This window comes from Microcebus murinus, chromosome 12 (assembly GCF_040939455.1).
Source record: "Microcebus murinus isolate Inina chromosome 12, M.murinus_Inina_mat1.0, whole genome shotgun sequence".
NCBI classification, from domain to species: domain Eukaryota; kingdom Metazoa; phylum Chordata; class Mammalia; order Primates; family Cheirogaleidae; genus Microcebus; species Microcebus murinus.
This window is the reverse complement of record NC_134115.1, coordinates 11,668,033-11,686,948: the sequence shown is the minus strand read 5'-3', so window position 1 is coordinate 11,686,948 and position 18,916 is coordinate 11,668,033. Positions and strand designations below refer to the sequence as shown.

At 47.2% G+C, this 18,916-nt stretch overlaps 1 protein-coding gene and 1 non-coding gene across 2 annotated transcripts in view; one reads left to right on the top strand and one right to left on the bottom strand.

Moving 5' to 3' along the window:
• Window positions 1-18,916, top strand: part of CTSV (cathepsin V) — a 551,781-nt gene that overhangs the window by 365,709 nt on the left and 167,156 nt on the right. The gene's annotated exons all lie outside the window — the stretch shown is intronic.
• LOC142874718 (small nucleolar RNA SNORA57) lies at window positions 12,127-12,273 on the bottom strand. The gene has a single exon (XR_012922357.1). It is a non-coding gene; the product is annotated as a small nucleolar RNA SNORA57 (small nucleolar RNA).

The window sequence follows — 18,916 nt, the reverse complement described above, 5'->3', positions numbered from 1 at the left end:
CTGGAGGCCAAGTCTGAAACGAAGGTGTCAGCAGGGCTGTTCTTCCTTTGAAGGCTCCAGGTAAAAGTTCATTCCTTGCCTTTTCCGGCTTCAGGTGGCTCCGGGCATTCCCGGGCTTGTGGCTGCATCACTCCAGTCTCTGCCTTTGTGTGTCTCAAATCTCTCTGCCTTTCTCTTACAAGGACACTTGTCACTGGATTTAGGGCTTGCCCAAGTAATCTAGGAAGATCTCATATCAACATTCTTAACTGGATTATACCTGCAAAGAGATCCTTTTTCCAAATAAGGCCACATTTACAGGTTCTGGGTGAACACATCACTGGGGAGAGGGCACCAATGAGTCCCCTCCAGTCCTCTTTAGATCTATTGTCATAATGTTTTTTTTTCTGGATGTTACTATTTGGTCTAAACTCTAACCAGTTTGAATTGTATACAAGCAATGACCAAATTTTTTTTTTTTTTTTTTTGAGACAGAGTCTCACTCTGTTGCCCAGGCTAGAGGGCCGTAGTGTCAGCCTAGCTCACAGCAACCTCAAACTCCTCAGCTCAAGCAATCCTCCTGCCTCAGCCTCCCAAGTAGCTAGAACTACAGGCATGTGCCACCTGTAAAATATACAGAGCTAATTTTCTCTGTATATTTTCAGTTGGCCAATTAATTTCTTTCTATTTTTAGTAGAGACAGGTCTCACTCTTGGACAGGCTGGTTTCGAACTCCTGACCTTGAGCGATTTGCCCTTCTCGGCCTCCCAGAGTGTTAGGATTACAGGGGTGAGCCACTGCACCTGGCCGACATTCTTATATTATCTGAAAATATCTGTTTCTTCAATAATCACATCAAAAATATGCAACAAATATTTTACTATGGCGAGAATAGGGGCCATGTATTAGACAAAAACTTATTTGTGAAAAGTTTATGCAAACTAGACAACAAAATAAAAATTTCAAGCAGCCTGTGGCACTATAACAAAAAAGGCCAGCAAGTAGTTGGATTTAATTATTAAGAATGTTGGCTGGGGCAGGCGTGGTGGCTCATGCCTGTAATCCTAGCATTCTGGGAGGCCGAGGTGGGAGGATTGCTTGACGTCAGGAGTTCAAGACCAGCCTGAGCAAGAGTAAGACCCTGTCTCTACTAAAAAAAAAAAAGAAGAAGAAGAAAGAAAGAAAGAAAAAAATTAGCTGGACAACTAAAAATATGTAGAAAAAATGAGCCGGGCTTGGTGGCGCACGCCTGTAGTGCCAGCTACTCGGGAGGCTGAGGCAGCAGGATGCTTGAGCCCAGGAGTTTGAGGTTGCTGTGAGCTAGGCTGATGCCACGGCACTCTAGCCTGGGCAACAGAGTGAGACTGTGTCTCCAAAAATAATAATAATAAAAGAATGTTGGGGGAGCAACTGTCACTACTGAGCTGTTTGCTAGAATCAGTGTCCCTGGGTTAGTGACTTTTGGATTTCTCCTTCAGCTGGCAGATGTCTGATAGTCTAAAAAGCTGTAGTTGAGGGTAGAAAAAGGAAGATGCTAGAAAGAACGTTCATAATAGACAATAATAGCTCATTATACTTCCAGGGAAAGGAAATGGAAACTTTCCATTTGAGAACATCGAAGTGCTTTGCAGACAGTCATCAAAATTATGCAAGTGTTGGGTCATCAAAATTATGCAAACGTCCCCATGTTCTCTCATCCTCGTTGTAGAGCCACTAAGGAAGTCTAAGTACGTGAGTTGTATATTTGGAGAAGTGCCGCTGAGTGTTTTAGGGTCATTAGAGCCACAGCCACCGGATTCCATTCAACGTGAAATGGACATTCGGTGGGCTGGCCTGTTCTCAGATGATCTGTTTCAAAGTATAGGATCAGGGCCATAGCAGGAGTCGTTGAAGCTGCTGGATTTCATGTCAGCCTGTGGTTCAGTAAGATCAAGGCAGACTCTCCTTCCCTGGATCCTCCAAGGCACACATGATGGGGATCCTCCAAGGCACACATGATGGGGACTTGCTGGGTTGGTGACCACCCTGTTATGTCCTCTCTGTACTTCCTATATCCCCTGGACAACTGCCTGTCCATTCCTGCCCAAGCCAATGATTCAGTCTCAGAATATCAAAATCATCAGTTCTTGGATGGGAGAAAAACGCCAACTTGTTTGATTTCTGTTCCAGGAAGGTGGTATGTGGACAGCTCTCCATTCTCTTGGAGGGCAATGGAGTTGGCTCTGGGTAGACTCTGGAGAGGATCACTCTGGCTTCAAGGGCTGTGCTTCTGGGACTCACGCTGGCTGTCTTTGGTCTGTACCTCTGGCTCCATTCCCCTTCCTTCCCTACCTGCTCTGGGCCCTGGGAGGCTGATTTGCAGGACGGCATCCAGGGTTCCCTGGCTCTGGGGCTGCCAGTTGGGTTTGGCCAATGCAGAGGTTCAGAGAGATGGAGGAAAGTGAGTCTGGACACTTTATTCTGGTTCTCTTGGGGTTACCCCTGGGCTGGACACAGCCCTTGACCCACCATCTCAGCTCCTGACTGGGAGCCCCCACCGCCCTACCCCTTTGTGTATGGGTCCTGGACAACTTCAGGCCTAGGGTAGCAATAGGAATGAAGCCTTCACCAGCCCCTGCTGGCCCTGGGGTATTGCAGTTTCCCTGGTGCCCTGTTTCTCCCCTGCCCACGGCTCTGTCAAAGATTCCTTTGTGCAATTCTTCCGAGATCGTCCTAAATTGAATGTGCCATTATGTGCTCAATAAGTGATAGCTTAAGACACATTTCAAGGTGGAGCTGGTTGGTGCAGCAATTTAATCCAATCCTATGAATATTTATTAAGCTTCCACTAAGTGCAAGTCACAGAGCCAGCCGTTTCCCAGGTGACAAAGGTGCATCAGGGAATTCAGCAAACTCCACTCCTTTGGAGAACTTAACAACCAGCAGCTTCCCTCTCTCTTTTTCCCCTCATTCAATTGTGATTTGACAAATATTTATTGAGGGCATACACTGTTCTGGGTGCCAGGCTAACAATACCTGGGATAAAATAGTGAGCAAAATAGAAACACTCTGTTTCTCAGAGGGTGAATGGTCTCCCGGGAGGAGGGAGGCCTCAGTCATATAGTTAGAGCAGGGGAGCAGAGGATACGTTTCATGAACTGATATAAGACCTCTGAAGGAAGAAAACTTGTGTCTGTGACATATAAAATCTGGCTGGGGGAGGGTCAGGGAATGCTTTGCTGAGAACACCACAGATGAGATGAAAGAATGAGTAGGACCGAGCTGAGAGGGGAGCAGTGGAGAAGGATGTTGCTCACGGAACTCCATATGCAAAGGCCACGTGGAGGAGGGGCAGCGGTTGGCTGCTGTAGAAAGAGGGAAGGAGGGGCTGGTGGTGGAAATACCGAAATGACACTGGAGAGGTGGGTGGAGACCAGGTGGTACAGGGTTTGTAGGTCAGGACTAACATTGTGGTCTTGATTTAAAACATACAAACACAGCCATTTAAACCTGAGGGTCAGTATGCATGATGATTTCAAAACATTGCTTTGGCTGCAACTAATGGGCTGCAGAATGGGCTGGGGAGTCTAGGGTAGATATGAGAAGACTAGTGAGGAGGACTTTGCCATAGTTGGGGTGGAAGATGATGTCTGGGACTGGAATGGTGCCAGAGGAGAGGGGGAGAACTGGACCTGTCCAAAAGACATTAAGAAAACAAAATAAACAAGAAAGTTGGGGATGGGTTGGATAGACGATGAGAAAGCAGGTATCAAAGAAGAATCCTCAGCCAGGCATGGTGGCTCACACCTGTAATCCTAGCACTCTGAGGCCGAGGCAGAAGGATCACTCAAGGTCAGGAGTTTGAGACCAGCCTGAGCAAGAGTGAGACCCTGTCTCTACTAAAAAAAAATAGAAATAAATTAATTGGCCAACTAATATATGTAGAAAAAATTAGCCAGGCATGGTGGTGTGTGCCTGTAGTCCCAGCCACTTGGGAGGATAAGGCAGAAGGATCACTTGAGCTCAGGAGTTTGAGGTTGCTGTGAGCTAGGCTGATGCCACAGCACTCACTCTAGCCTGGGCAACAAAGTGAGACTCTGTCTCAAAAAAATAAATAAAATAAAATAGAAAGATGGCACAGAGCATTAACCATACACCTTATTAATGGTGAGGTGAATAACTTCGAAATAAAGTTTTAGAGAAATAAAAAAATATATAAAGAAATTATCTGGACAACTAAAAATATATAGAAAAAATTAGTCCAGCATGGTGGCGCATGCCTGTAATCCCAGCTACTTGGGAGGCTGAGGTAGAAGGATCGCTTGAGCTCAGGAGTTCGAGGTTGCTGTGAGCTAGGCTGACGCCAGGGCACTCTAGCCTGGGCAACAGAGTGAGACTCTGTCTAAAAAAAAAAAAAAAAAAAAAAAAGCAATTGGATCCAGGGGTCTGGAGTTCCCAGGGGAGAGCTAAGCTGGAGATTGACATTTCGCAGCCACTAGAAAACAGAGTGATTAAAGTCATGAGCTGGCCCTGGGAGATTACTCAGTGACAGAGTTCATGAAGGACTCCAGAGAGGTGAAAGCAAAGCAGGAAGGCGTGGGACAAAAAACCGAGGGAGTGTTGCAAGAAAAGGGAGCAGTCTACAAAGTCTAGTGTTCCTGAGAAGTGAGAGGAGAACTGAAATGTGTCTGTTGGATTTAGCAACACAGAAGTCATCGGTGACCCTGGCATGAGGGCACATGGGGGAGGCATGGGAGACAAGGCTGCTGGAGTGGAGGGAGGAAATGGAGGCAGTTTTTATACTCACTGACCTTTTTATTTTCTTTCCATTTTCTCAAGAGCTTTGGCTGTGAAATGGTAACTGGAGAGGAGTAAGGGGGTTTTTCTTTTAAGTTGTGGGGGGTTTAGACATAGCGAGCTGCGTATGGGACAGATCCAGTCCCATTGAGAGGGTGTAGGTGAATATCCAAGAAGGGGCCAGGTGAACACAGGGTAAGGTTTGCTGAGAAGGCAGGTGTTTGGCCCCCAAAGCCCAGAGGCAGGGACTGGCTTAGGAGGAGGAAGTGTAAAACGGGAATGAGAGCAGGAGTGACTCCATGACAGGCTGCACTTCCTGGAGTAGGCCTAAGTTTCTGTTTTCCCGACTTCCCTACTACACCCTTCCCTGAAACGATGTGCTCCGCTTTTGAAGGAGCCGATCAGCCACTTTTAAAGGAACCAATGGACTAAGGGGGGAGGGGGGGAGGTGTACCCAGCGTGTATAATTTGCAGAAAAGTACAAAAGCTTGACTTATGGGGGGGGGGCCTGGTTCGCAGGGAGGCCACTGCGTTGGCGCTCTGGGACCTGGGACCTAGCTCGAGCTAGCAGACAAACGCCTCTGTGCTCTGCAGCCTCTGCGATTCTGCCTCTCAGTTCCTGGGGCCGAAGGAAACTGGCTCTAACATTTTGGGGGCTCGTCCGGGATCCCGAGACACCCCCGGAACAGAATCCGGACCTGAGGAGGAGCTGAAGTTCTAAAAATCCGTGTGGCGCAGGTAAATGGGTCCTGAGAGGTGAGCGGCAGAAGGCCCAGGCGGACGCGCTGGTGGGTCGCCGGTGGGGACGAGGAGACGTCCTCCGGTCCCGGCGGGAGGTTCCCCGAGTGAGGGCTGGGAGCCCGTGCGGGGCTCATCCGGAGAGGAAACTGAGGCATGAGCCCGGACTATCTGTGTGTGTGTGTGTGTGCGTGGGTGTGAGCGGGTGTGCGGGGGACTCCTGGAATGCGCTCCGGGACAGACTCTGCTGAACCGGGACGTGACAGAGCCAACGATGCCCGGGACGACAGGGCTTCGTGGGCAGAGACGAGGCTCCTGCGGGGCTGCGGGTTGTCACTGTTGTCTGAATTGTCAGAGGTGGTCGGTCCCAAGCGGGAACGGAGCGTCCCTCCCGTGGTTGGCAGAGCGAGAGCATTTCCCGCCCAAGGTCCCTGTCCCTCCCAGGAGGGGACAGGAGTGACTGGGGCGTCTTGTTTTGTGTCCCTATTTGTGTTGTCTGTTTGTCGGTCGCTTGTCGCTCGAGTTGTCGATTTGTGCCAGCGTCTTCATTTTTTCACCTTTCTAGAAACGGGGCAGACTGAGACGACGCCTCTGTCTATTCTCATAGATCATTTTAAGGAAGTCAGAGATCGGGCTCATAACCTCTCTGTAGAAATGGAGAAAAGTAAATGCATTAGTTTTTGTGAGTCCGAGTGGCCAGCCTTCGGGGTTGGGTGGCCCCGGGATGGAACATTGGATCTTGGTATCATCTGTAAGGCGAGAGAGGTTGTATTTAATAAAGGGTCCCATGGCCACCCTGACCAGATCCCCTACATCACTGTCTGGTAGGACTTGGCCCAGGACACCCCACCCTGGTTCAGGAGGATCCTGCCCCTAATAGGACACAGCAAAATCACGGTGGCAAGGAGAAAAGAGGGAGGGTCCACACCGGGGCCCACAGATGGCACTCCTTTGGACTCACCCTCTGTTCTCCCGGATTCCACTCCATGTCCTGATCTAATAGACCTGGAGTAGAACCCGCCCCCCCTCCCTTATAACCCTGCTGCAGCCCCAGCCCCAGCTGCTGCAGGCCTACTGGAACTAGGACACCGGACCAGTAATAACTCTGCCCCTGCGTGCGACAGGGCCCCCGGGAGCAGATGGGGAGCAGGCTTACCAATATTGGCCATTCTCAACTAGTGATTTGTACAGCTGGAAGTCTCAAAATGCCACCTTCTCGGAGAACCCCAAAGATCTAATTAACCTCTTAGATTCTGTTTTGTTTACTCACCAGCCCACTTGGGATGATTGTCAGCAGCTACTAAAAGTTCTTTTTGCCACTGAAGAAAGGGAAAGAATACAGGGGGAAGCACGGAAACTGGTTCCAAGAGATGAGGGCAGATCCACCATTAATCCACAAGTCATAGACCCAACGTTTCCACTCCAACGACCCCCCCCCCACTAAAAGGAGGCTGAAGTGAGTGTAACATTGTAGTCACCCCTCCTCCCATAGATATGGAAGAGAAATATTGAGAGTGGGGAATATGTAAAGAGGGAATGGCCTGGAAAAAATGGCAAAAATATGTTATGTCTCTTTAAAACATCCTCTACTTCTTTTTGAGAACTAGAGCCTACATCCCTGCCTCAGGCCAGTGGTTGGGAGTGGCAGAGTAAGTCTTTTGTTTATTTGTGCAAGAGGAGATGGCCCAGCCCAACCTGGTAAAGAGAGGTCCTGGGCGGAGGTCAGGAGATTGTCTTCAGCACAGATGGGATGATCAGAATCATCTACTGTAGTTGAACAGTAATTGCCTGAGGCTGAGAACCCATCCTTTAAAAGCTCTTGTGTTTCTGTGAATACTCAGGAAAGTTTGGATTTTGAGATGAGGAGGTCTACCATTTTTCCTCCTTTGCTGGCAAAGTAATAAAATGTCCATTTTCTTCTTCCTCAAACCACTTGTCCCTGTTCTGACTGATTTGGCCTTGTGGACAGGTGCCAAGTTTTCGGTAACACCTCCTGCTCCTGCTGTCCTGCTCAAGGTTCCAGAATTACCTCCCCTGCACTTTTGCTTGCCTTTTCTCCACGGCTCACTGTGAGACTACAGGTTTGTACCTGCTGAGCTGGGCAAATTCTCCAGGGCCATTGCCCTGAACCAAAGTGCTCGGACATCTCGATCATTTCATTACAGGGCTGGGTGCAGCCTGTGGTTCAGTTTGCTCTCTTCATTCTTAGGTTCAGTCTTAGCAAACAACAGAAAAGGTTAGCAAAAGGGCACCATGAAGCTTCCATGTGCTGGGTTTCCTGCATATGACCTTGTTGCCTTTCATCTGATTTGATCCCTATGACAACCTACAGAGGAAGTTTTTAGTCCTATTCACAGTGGAGGAAACAAAGGCTTAAACAGGGTTACTCTTGTGCCTAGTGTCTGTCATACAGTAGCAAGTGGCAGAGCCAGGATTTTAACCTAGGACTCTGATCCCAAAATCTGCTTTTAGGTACACATGGCTTCTTTATCATCAGATGAGCCTAAGGAAGAGAACACCCAGATTCAGGACTGGCTCTGCTAGAAACCAGCTCACCTTAGGAATGTCACTTAATCTCTTTGGGCCGAGCTTCCTCATCTGTAAAATAAGGAGGTAAATGTTTTTATAAAATTTGTTCCATCTTTTACATCATTTGACTCTGAATACATTTAGTGTGATGCTAGGCATGTAATAAGCACTTAACAAATATGAGCTATTTGTCTATGGCCCTACCATCATGAATGCTCCTGATCTTGTATGATCTTGAAAGCCAGGCAGGGTCAGGCCTGGTTAGCCCTGGATGGGAAACAAATCCAGGGACTAACCAGCCAGGCCTGACACTGCCTGGCTTCCAAGATCAGACAAGATCGGGAGCGCTCAGGATGGTAGGGCCATAGGCAAATAGCTCATATTTGTTAAGTGCTTATTACATGCCTAGCATCACACTAAATGTGCTTTTAAATGAATTCTGTCATTTTATCACACCACACCCTTATGATTAAGTGCAGTTAGCACTCCCCCTTGATAAATGAGGAACCTGTGGTTTGGAGACTTCAGTAGCTCTTCCCAGGTCACGCAGCTAAACAGTAGGGGAAAGAAATTGTCACTAACACAAGCTGATTCTGGAGTCTACACTCTTGGCCTGCCTGGCTTCCAGGGTCTCAGAGGCCAGGCCTGGCTATTTCTTCCATCTGAAAACAGTCCACCCTCTCCTGTGCTCATGTTACCAAAAACTCAGCACTTGTCCCCAAGCCAAATCAGAAGAATGAGGACCTTGTACCCAAGGCCAAATCAGAAGAATGAGGACAAGTGTTTTGGGGAGGAGCAAAGAGATTTACTTTGCCAGCAAAGGAGGAAAAATGGTAGACCTCCTCATCTCAAAATCCAAATTTTCCTGAGTATTCACAGAAACACAAGAGCTTTTAAAGGATGGGTTCTCATCCTCAGACAATTGCTGTTCAACTGCAGTTGATGATTCTGATCATCCCATCTGTGCTGAAGACAATCTCATGACCACCGCCCAGGACCTCTCTTTACCAGGTTGGGCTGGGCCATCTTCTGTTGCTCAAATAAGCAAAAGACCCTGTTCTCCTGGCCACTGGCCTGAGGCAGGGAGGCAGGCTCTAGTCTTCAAAAAGGAGTGGAGGATGTTTTAAAGAGACAGAAAATATTTTTGCTCTTTTTTTCCAGGCCATTCTCTCTGTTACAGGGGAGGTCAGAGAAGTGGGAGTTTGGGCCGAAATGTGAGGTTGGGTGATGTGCACTTGTGTTCTTAAATACTCTGCTCAACAGTTATTCTCCCCCCCCCCACCCAGACAATGGAGAACCATGAGTGGGTTTGGAGTGAAGGAATGATGAGATCTGAGTTACTTTGGAATGAGGCCTCTAGCCTTCAGGAGAAATAAAGCATTAGGGCAGAGAGGGAAGGGAGGGGAGGGGAGAAAGGGACAGGAGAGCTGTTTCCAGAGGAGGAGGAAAGTTGCCTGATTGGACCTGGGGGCCCAGGAAGGCAGCAGGGCCCAGTTTGCTCTGAGATTATGTGTCCGTGTCATCAGAAAGGTGGCAATATTGTCTTGCCCACATAGTGTCCTCAGAGTCCAAGATTTATTCCATATGTGTGTCTGGGGTGCCTACACATCCAGTTTGCTCTAATTCCCCCTTTGCACATGGAAACCCTTATGCAGTGGAGACCCTGGTAGAAAAAGGAGACCCTGACTCCTCCCTCCCAATGCTCCCGCCAGGCACAGTGCAGGCCAGGCCTCTATCAGTTCCCACCTGGACGGTCTCCCACATCCAGCCACTCAGGGTTTGTTCCCTGTGTGTTCCCTCTAGGACAAGCAGGCTCCTGTAACAGGACATTTGCTGTAAGACTTCGATGGCCCTAGGCCGTCCTCAGTGGTGATTCTCAAGCTATCTGTGGTGAAGAACAAGCTTTTAAAAAACATTCCCAGTTCATCACAGGTCATTGCTTTTGTAAAATACAATAAAAAATTAATTCCTAGGCCGGGCGCGGTGGCTCACGCCTGTAATCCTAGCACTCTGGGAGGCCGAGGCGGGCGGATTGCTCAAGGTCAGGAGTTCAAAACCAGCCTGAGCGAGACCCCTTCTCTACCATAAAAATAGAAAGAAATTAATTGGCCAACTAATATATATAATATAAAAATCAGCCGGGCATGGTGGCTCGTGCCTGTAAGTCCCAGCTACTCGGGAGGCTGAGGCAGGAGGATCGCTTGAGCCCAGGAGTTTGAGGTTGCTGTGAGCTAGGATGACGCCACGGCACTCACTCTAGCCTGGGCAAGAAAGCAAGACTCTGTCTCAAGAAAAAAAAAAAAAAAAAAAAATTAATTCCTAGAAAAATGAGATAAAAAAGACATATAGTAGGATAGCCCTCCTATTTTTTTATTATGAGATTCAATAGACATACGTTTATTGTGTCAAATTCCTATAAATTCTTATCCTCACATTCCATATTTATTGTGGAAAGATAATGGACAGTTTGCAGTCCAGGGCCCCCTGGAGCAGCAGTGGCTCAGAGGACAGCATTCCAACTCCTCTCTCTCACGTTCCAAACTTCCTGAGCCTGAGCCCATCTACTCTGAGCTTGCCAACCTGGTTTACTCACTGTCCCTCAAACTCACTTTGGCTATCTCATGCTATTTTGCGCTCCTGTGGCTCCCGAACATTCCATCCTGGCTACTAACTCTCAATGCCTATCTAAATCCTAATCGTAGAAGCGGTGTATTGAACATAGACTGATTTCCATGATTTCACTGCATCTGTGTCACAGCTGAAGTACTAACATTTGCAATTATTTACAGCTTTTATAAATTCGAGGAGATTCATGTTATCCCTGTAACAATTGTTGGGTCACCTATCTGGGCCAGGAAGAGTTCAACAGTGGACTTTTATTGGAACCAGCGGGCTGGGCTAGCAGAGTTCTAGAAAAGCCTGTGGCCATACATAGTACTTCAGGGGTAGAGAGCGTCCGAGAGTTATGATGCATAGAAGGAAGGAAAGCCAAGAGATGCAGAGACAGACCTGCCTCTCTCTCCCTAGTTGTCATTGGTGATGATAGAGGATGCTGTGACACGCCAAGCAATTCCTCATTGATGACACAGAACTTGTTCCCCAGCTCCTGGGACTGCTGCCGGCCAGCAGTGCTTAGCTGTCAGCCTCTCTGGATTTGCCTTTGCTGGAGAGAGCTACCACTCCATGCCATGCCCCTTCCCAGGACAACTCATAGCGAATAACATCTTGGCCTCTGTGTCCCCACTCAGGCCAACTCTGAAGGGTCATCGTAGCTTCAGAGCTCCCCATGGGTGGCCAAACTGTTTATTACAACCGTATCATGGCTCAGTGTTCTCCTCTGGCCCGTCCTGCTGCGGCAGTGATCAGCCCATTTCTAATATTATCAGCAGGGATGAGAAAATAAAGCTCATTTCTTAGAAGAATGGACCACTGGGGCTTGGGGTGGAGCAGATTGGTGAAGAGAAGGAATGGTAGAAATGGAGCACAGTGTTGCAAGGAGCTTCAAGAAGCCAGTGTGTCCAGAGCAGGAGGGGCAGACCCTCAAAACCCTGCCATACAAGGAAGGGTTGGAGGGACTGAGAAGATTTAACTGTGAAAGCAAAGATTTATATAGGGACTACGACAGCAGTCTTCACATATTTGACAGGCGACCAAGTAGAGTTTGGATCCAGTGCCTTCTGCTGGGCCTCCCAAGGGCCTCTGCCCTTGATCCCCTGCAGTCTGTCCTCACACCGTTTAGATAAGTCACATCACCCCCCAGCTGAAAACCCACCACTGCCTTCTCACTGCACTGTGAACAGAGCCCAGGTGTCTTGCTGCGACCTGTGGGGTCTTTCTTAATCTGGTCCTCACCTCCTTTTCCAACTTATCTCCTGTGGTTCTTCTTTCACCTGCCCTCAGGCCACGCCTCGGGGCCTTTGTACCTGCTATATCCTTTGCTTGTCCTTCTATATTTTCTCCTATAAACTCTCTGTCTGCCCTATTTTGTTGTTGCTGTTGTTCAGTCTCTGATCAAACGTCATTTCTTAAGAAAAGTGCTTCCTTCCTTGATTACTTTTAAGCTCATTACCTTGTTTCATGTTCTTTTTTCTCCCTCTTTTCTCCTGGTGTCCTGCTTCTTGCGGCTAGAACCGGAAGAAGGGAAGCCCCTGGCACTGAAGACATGACACTGAGGTGCCAGAGCCCTTTCCCTCTGCCTCCATCCATAAAGGAGAGTGGGCCGCACACCCGGCCCCCGCCAAGAAAAGGAGGGCTGTCTCACGTTCTTGACAGCACTCTTCGCTCCCTGAAATGGCTTTGATCTTTGTTGAGTAGGTGATATTGTTTCTTATCTTCCCCACAAAAACTATAGGCCTCAAGTAGACAGATGTGTTTGTCCTGTTCAACACCGTAGCTCTAGAATGTGGTACAGTTTTGGCATATAGCAGGTGCTCAAAAGCTATTTTTTTTTAAAGCCAGTCAAATTTAGCAGTGGGGGGTTGATACCAACTTTAGTGACACTAATGTTAGTGAGTTCTGATAACCCACTACCAGCAGACCAGCCAAAAGCTATTTGTTGACTGAATAAATGACTGACCATGGTCCTAAGAAGTAGCTCTGCAAATGGGTGGACAATTCGGACAGCAGATGTTCAAAGCTGGCGTAGGAGGGCTCAAGCCTCGCCTGTCCCTGGAGGTGTGTGGTGGAGGGGTACTGCCACTTTGCAGGGAACCAGAAAGTAGGAGGGTGGGCGAGCCTTAGTTCCCTTATCTGCAAAGGGAGGGGCTTGATTATTTGATTATTTGACTTGATTAAAGGTTGCCTCTGAAGCCCTTAGCAAGTGCTGGGCACTTAGCTAGCGCTAAATAGAGGTTAGCTGTTCAGTTTCATTTCTGCAGAAATGACAGGTCCTATCCCTGTAATCTGCATGAGGCCCCTGAGGCCACGGGAGCTGGGGGACTCACTTAAGGAAGGGCCATGCTGCTACAGGCCCTCTCTCATGAGCACCACTTGGTATGTCTTTCCCTGTGGCCCTCACGGCCCTCCCAGGGGGGAAGTAAGCAGCAGTACCCTGGGTTGGGGGTGGGCGGTGAGGGATGCTCTAGACTGTTAGTTACTTCTCAACTTCCTGCCCCCATGCTAACCGGAGCTGGCCTCCTCGGTGGGAGCCAGGTGAGGAAAGAGGTGATTACTGTTTCTTCACAGGATTCAGAGCTGTTACACACTTGGTGACAGTGCTCGCAGTTATTGAATCTGCAGTATTGTGTGAAGTCAGATTGTGTTCTGTGATGGGAGTGGAGGAGAAATCCTGCAGAGGCAAGAAGCAGCTCTGCATGGGGTGGGGGTGGGGATGGAGGGAGAAATCCCACTTGCCAGGAACCCAGGGAAGGCGGCCACCTTCCTGCGTTCTGCACCTTCCTGTCTCTGGTTAACACGCAGGTGAGGGGCTCTGTATAGCTTGACCCTGAAAGGCGCTAGGCAGCTAGGCACAGTCCGCCAACGTGATGGAGGGGACACCACTGCATGCCAGGCAAATGTAGGCTCAGGCTTGTGATGGCCAGGAACTTCTTCCTTTTGTTCTGACTGTGAACTAACATAAAATTTTAAGGCTCATCCCCCCACCTGCTGACCGAATGGGCCCCCTCATGGCCAAAGGAATATCCTAAAACTAAATTGCCTACCAGGAGGAGGAAGGTCAGACGTGCCTCAGCGTGCCCCCTCCCTTCTTGCTGACATCCTTTGTAACCCATTAACAGGCCTAAGGGTATGCAAGACAAATCTGCAGGTCCTCAATTTACACAACAAATCTATGTCAGGTGGCTTATCTCTCTCTTTTTTTTAGTGTGACATAATGCAATTTATTTAAAAACAATTCCATAAAAATGTCAACACTTATATTTTAAAATATTTAGGCTATTTTTAGATATTAGCATTTGTACCACTTCTCATACCATTGACACTAGATAACATTAGCCTACCGTGACATGCATCAACTCTTGAAAATCTCACATCATTTTGTACTTTTATGTTAAAAATATGGAGGTCAAATAAAACATATTCTGTTTATAAATGGTTCTGTGCAGTCTTTCTTTTTATTTAAACCATAAATTGATTACAATTGGGATTTTAAAAGTTTTTGATTTTATCGATGTCAGAAAAGGTATATAACTTTTAATGCCTGAGTGCTACATGTTCATGAGTTCTTATGTTTCCTGTATTTTGTCAATGAAGGACTTAGCAACTGAGGAGGTTAAGTGACTAACAAAGACTTGGTAGATAAAACTTAAGTCTACTCCCTAATACTAGCTTTCAGGTGTTAAGTATATTGTTATGACTGTTAAATTTTTTGATTATTTTTAACTTTTAATTTTTTTTTTTAGTGTAACTTGCTTTATCACAATATTCACTTTATTGTGGTGGTTTGGAATCAAACCCACAGTATCTCTGATGTATGTCTGTACAATACAAGGTGCAGTAAGAGAAGCTGCATAAGAGAGAAAAAATGCTCTGAGAGTTCTGGGGTGGGGGGGAGGTACTTCCATTTTTTTTCTTTTTTTTTTTATTTCAGCATATTATGGGGGTACAAACGTTAAGGTTACATACATTGCCCTTGTCTCCCCTCCCTCCTCCAGTCAGAGCTTCAAGTGTGTCCATCCCCCTGACGATGTGCAATGTGCATCACACTCACTATGTTCGTATATACCCTCCTCCCATCTGCCCCACACCCGACAAATGTTTGTTTTTCTCTTTTTTCTTAGCATTTTGGTTACATTTTATATCTTTGCCTCTCCCTAGCAAGGGTTAGAGGTATGCCCTTCCCCTCCACAGTGCTCACCACTTCCCTCAGATGTGGGACTACCCGCCCAACCCCCGAATCCCTGGTGAACACTGCACCCTTTGAGCGCCATAGTGTTAATCAGTTAGCGCCAATTTGATGGGGAATATATGTGGAGCCCATTATTCTGATCTTGTGTCACCTCACTTTGGATAATGGGCTTAAGCTCAATCCAGGATAATATGAGTGGTGCTAGCTTGCTGTCGTTTCTTAGAATTGAGTAATATTTCATTGTAAACATATACCAAATTTTAATAATCCACTCATGAATTGACAAACACTTGGGTTGTTTCCACGTCCTTGCAATAGTGAATTGTGCTGCCCGGTGGCTTATCTCTGATAAACAACTCCTTATGTTAAAACTTTTCCAGCCTCTAGACAAAGCTTCATGTCTTTAACCAATTACAAGCCAAAGAATCTTTAAACCCACCTATAACCTGTAAGCCCCCCCCCTTCGAGATGGCCCACCTTCTTGAGCCAAACCAATGTATGCCTTCCATGCCTTGATCTATGACTTCACCTGTAACCCCTGTCTCCCTGAAATGTATAAAACCAAACTGTAACTCAGCCACACTGAGTCCACTTGCTCAAGGCTTCTTGAGCATGGCTCCAGGTCATGGTCCTCAAATTTGGCTCAGAGTAAATCTCTCTAAAATTATCTTACAGAGTTTGGCTTTTTTCCCCATTGACATGATGAAAAAGACAGCTGGCGCTATCCGTATAATAAAGCAAACACTCATATAGCATGTACTTACTGCACGCCAGGCAGCATCCTTAAACGATACCTGCATGGCCGGTGTGATGTCCCCAGCAACCTTATGAGGTGGCCGCAGTCATTAGCCCCAATCTACAGATGAGCATATGGTGCTCAGTGAGGTTTAGCCACTTGCAGAGGCTCACACAGCCAACAAGTGGCAAGGACAGGATTTGGACCCAGGCCATCTAGTCCCGGAGTCTGTGCACTTGACCACCATGCTATGTGGCCCGTGTCCAAGGGGAGTGGTTTGCCCTGTAGGTGATGAGCTTCCCATCATTGTGGGTGACAAGGATAAACAACTGGACTAGACAGCAGTCTCTTCCGTGTAGTGGCCTCTGTGTCGAGCTCTGAGCTAAGCACTCTGCCAGTGCCATCTCCTTCCATCCTGATGGCCCCACTGCCAGATAGAGCCATCATTCCCCCTTAGGGATGAACACACTGGGTTCAGAGACATTTGGTAACTGACCCCAGGTCTTGGGCTGGTGCAGGCTGGAGCTGGGAATCAAACAGGCCTGCCCAACTCAAATCCTGGGTTCTGTACCTCTTACCAGGGATGGTGGCCTGAGGCTTCAAACTCTGGGAGGTCTGGGTTGAACTAGATGACTTTTATGAAAGTCTGACAGGTAAAGGGACAAACTCTTTAAAAGAGCTGTTGTTACTAGTTGATATGCCAAAAATATTAGTCATCTCATTTCAGACTTTATATGTGAGGATTGTGAACTAAAATAAAATTTTAAGGCTGACTGAATGGATCCCCTTGTGACTAAAGGAATATCCTAAAACTAAATTGTCTGCCAGGAGGAGGGAGGTCAGACAGGCCTCATCATGCCCCCCTCCCTTCTTGGAGATATCCTTTGTAACCCATGAACAGGCCTAAGGGTATGCAAGACAAACCTACATGTCCTCAATTTACACAACAAATCTCTGTCCCTGGCTTATCTCTGATAACAGCTCCTTATGTTAAAACATTCCAGGCCTTTAGACAAAGCTTCATGTCTTTAACCAATTACAAGCCAAAAAAAAATCTTTAAACTCACCTAGGACCTATAAGCTCCCCCCTTTGAGATGTCCCACCTTTTGGGGCCAAACCAAGGTATGCCTCCCACATATTGATTTATGACTTTACCTGTAACCCCTGTCTCCCTAAAAATGTATAAAATTGAACTGTAACCCAGCCACAAAGAGTCCACTTGCTCAAGGCTTCTTGGGAGTGGCTCCGGGTCATGGTCCTCAAATTTGGCTCAGAATAAATCTCTTTAAAATTATTTTACAGAGTTTGTTTGGCTTTTTTCCATTGACAGGATATATATCCCTTTCCAGGCTTTTATTTTCTTCTTTTGTTATAGCATGTGTCACAGCGGGTGGTCCCAAGGACAAACCTAGTGGCACACAGAGAGTCAGAGAATCAAAGTTTATTCTCGATGGCGGGCTCAGAGGGGTCTGGATGTCAAATTCTGAGCCCTGTCTACCCGATTTTTCACACTTTAATTTGGGGTAGTCAGAGGGGTGCGGTCTCAGGGGGCTAAGGTAATAGGTTAGTATTATGTTAATGTGGGTCTTCCATGACCGGTGGGGGTCTCAGGTGGCTGATGCCCCAAGTAATAGATGGGGGTTTTCCTTATCACTTTTACAACATTGTAGTGTTCTTCCTGAAAAGTTTCTCAAGGAGCAAAGAGTTAAATGGATGCATAGAGGGTCGGCTCTCTCTGTCACGGCATCAGTGCCCACTTTGGGGCAGACAGCAGCCATCTTTCCTGGTGGTTCCACCACGTGTCCCCATCTGACAAGCCTAGGCATGAGAATCACCACCCCAGGGCTCCACGATCAATGCAGCAGTCAGTTTTCAGATCTCTTCTTGCCTGTCTCGCCTGCAATATCTGGCTCAGGGGTCAGCTGCTTGGCTCATGGTCTTCCCTTGGCTTCCTGGACGTCATACCTCTTGGCTTTCAGCTGACCCCTTCCTTGGCAATGCCTACCAGTCTCAGCACTGGAAACACCGTCAGTGATGCTTTCCAGTCTGTATCTCCAGCTTGAGCCTCTCCTGTGAACTCCAGAGGCCTGAACCTTCACAGTCCCTTGGATGTCAGGAAGGCATTTCAAACTTAGCATATCCCGTAATTATCTCCTAATCACCAGTCCTGCCCCCAAAGTACTCCCTTCTTGGTCCTCCTTGTCTGAGTTGAGGGCAACTCCATTCTTCTGTTTTCTCAGGCCTTAAACTATAGAATCACCCCAAACTCCTATTTTTAATTTCTTTCTTTCTTTCTTTCTTTCTTTCTTTCTTTCTTTCTTTCTTTCTTTCTTTCTTTCTTTCTTTCTTTCTTTCTTTCTTTCTTTCTTTCTTTCTTTCTCTCTCTCTCCCTCCCTCCCTCCCTCCCTCCCTCCCTCCCTCCCTCCCTCCCTCCCTCCCTCCTTTCTTTCTTTCTTTCTTTCTTTCTTTTTTTCTTTCTTTCTTTCTTTCTTTCTTTCTTTCTTTCTTTCTTTCTTTCTTTCTTTCTTTCTTTCTTTCTTTCTTTCTTTCTTTTCTCTCTCTCTTTCTTTCTTTCTTGACAGAATCTCACTCTGTTGCCTCTGAATCTCATTCTGAAGCAGGGTTAGAGTGCTGTGGCATCAGCCTAGCTCACAGCAACCTCAAACTCCTGGGCTCAAGCGATCCTTCTGCCTCAGCCTCCCAGCCTTCCAAGTAGCTGAGACTACAGGCATGCGCCACCATGCCCGGCTATTTTTTCTGTTTTTGGTAGAGGCGGGGTCTTGCCCTTGCTCAGGCTGGTCTTGAACTCCTGAGCTCAAACATCTGCCTGCCTCAGCCTCCTAGAGTGCTAGGATTACAGGTGTGAGCCACCATGCCCTGGCCCCAAACTCCTTTCTTTCACATATCTCATCTGTCAACAAATCCCATCAGCTCTGCCTTCAAAATGCCATGTTTCCCCCAAAATAAGACCTACCCATAAAAAGTCCTAGCAGGATTTCTAAGCATTTGCTCATTATAAGCCCTACCCCAAAGTAAGACCTAGTGATAGGCATGGCTAAACAGCATATCTGCATAGCTCATGCATTTCATTGCAGAGTAGTAAAGAAGACCAGCCCTTCTCATCCGCCCCAATGTGACAGCTACCGTATTTCCAGGAAAATAAGACAGGGTCTTATATTTATTTTTCCTTAAGAAGACACCCTAGGGCTTATTTTCAGAGGATTGTTATTTTTTTTTAAGTACAGTACAACAATCTACATTTATTCAAATATAGTTAAGTTGTCTGCTTCTGGAACATCATCATAACTCTCCAAATCCCGAATTCCATCCTGAATTTCTCGTGACTCTATTT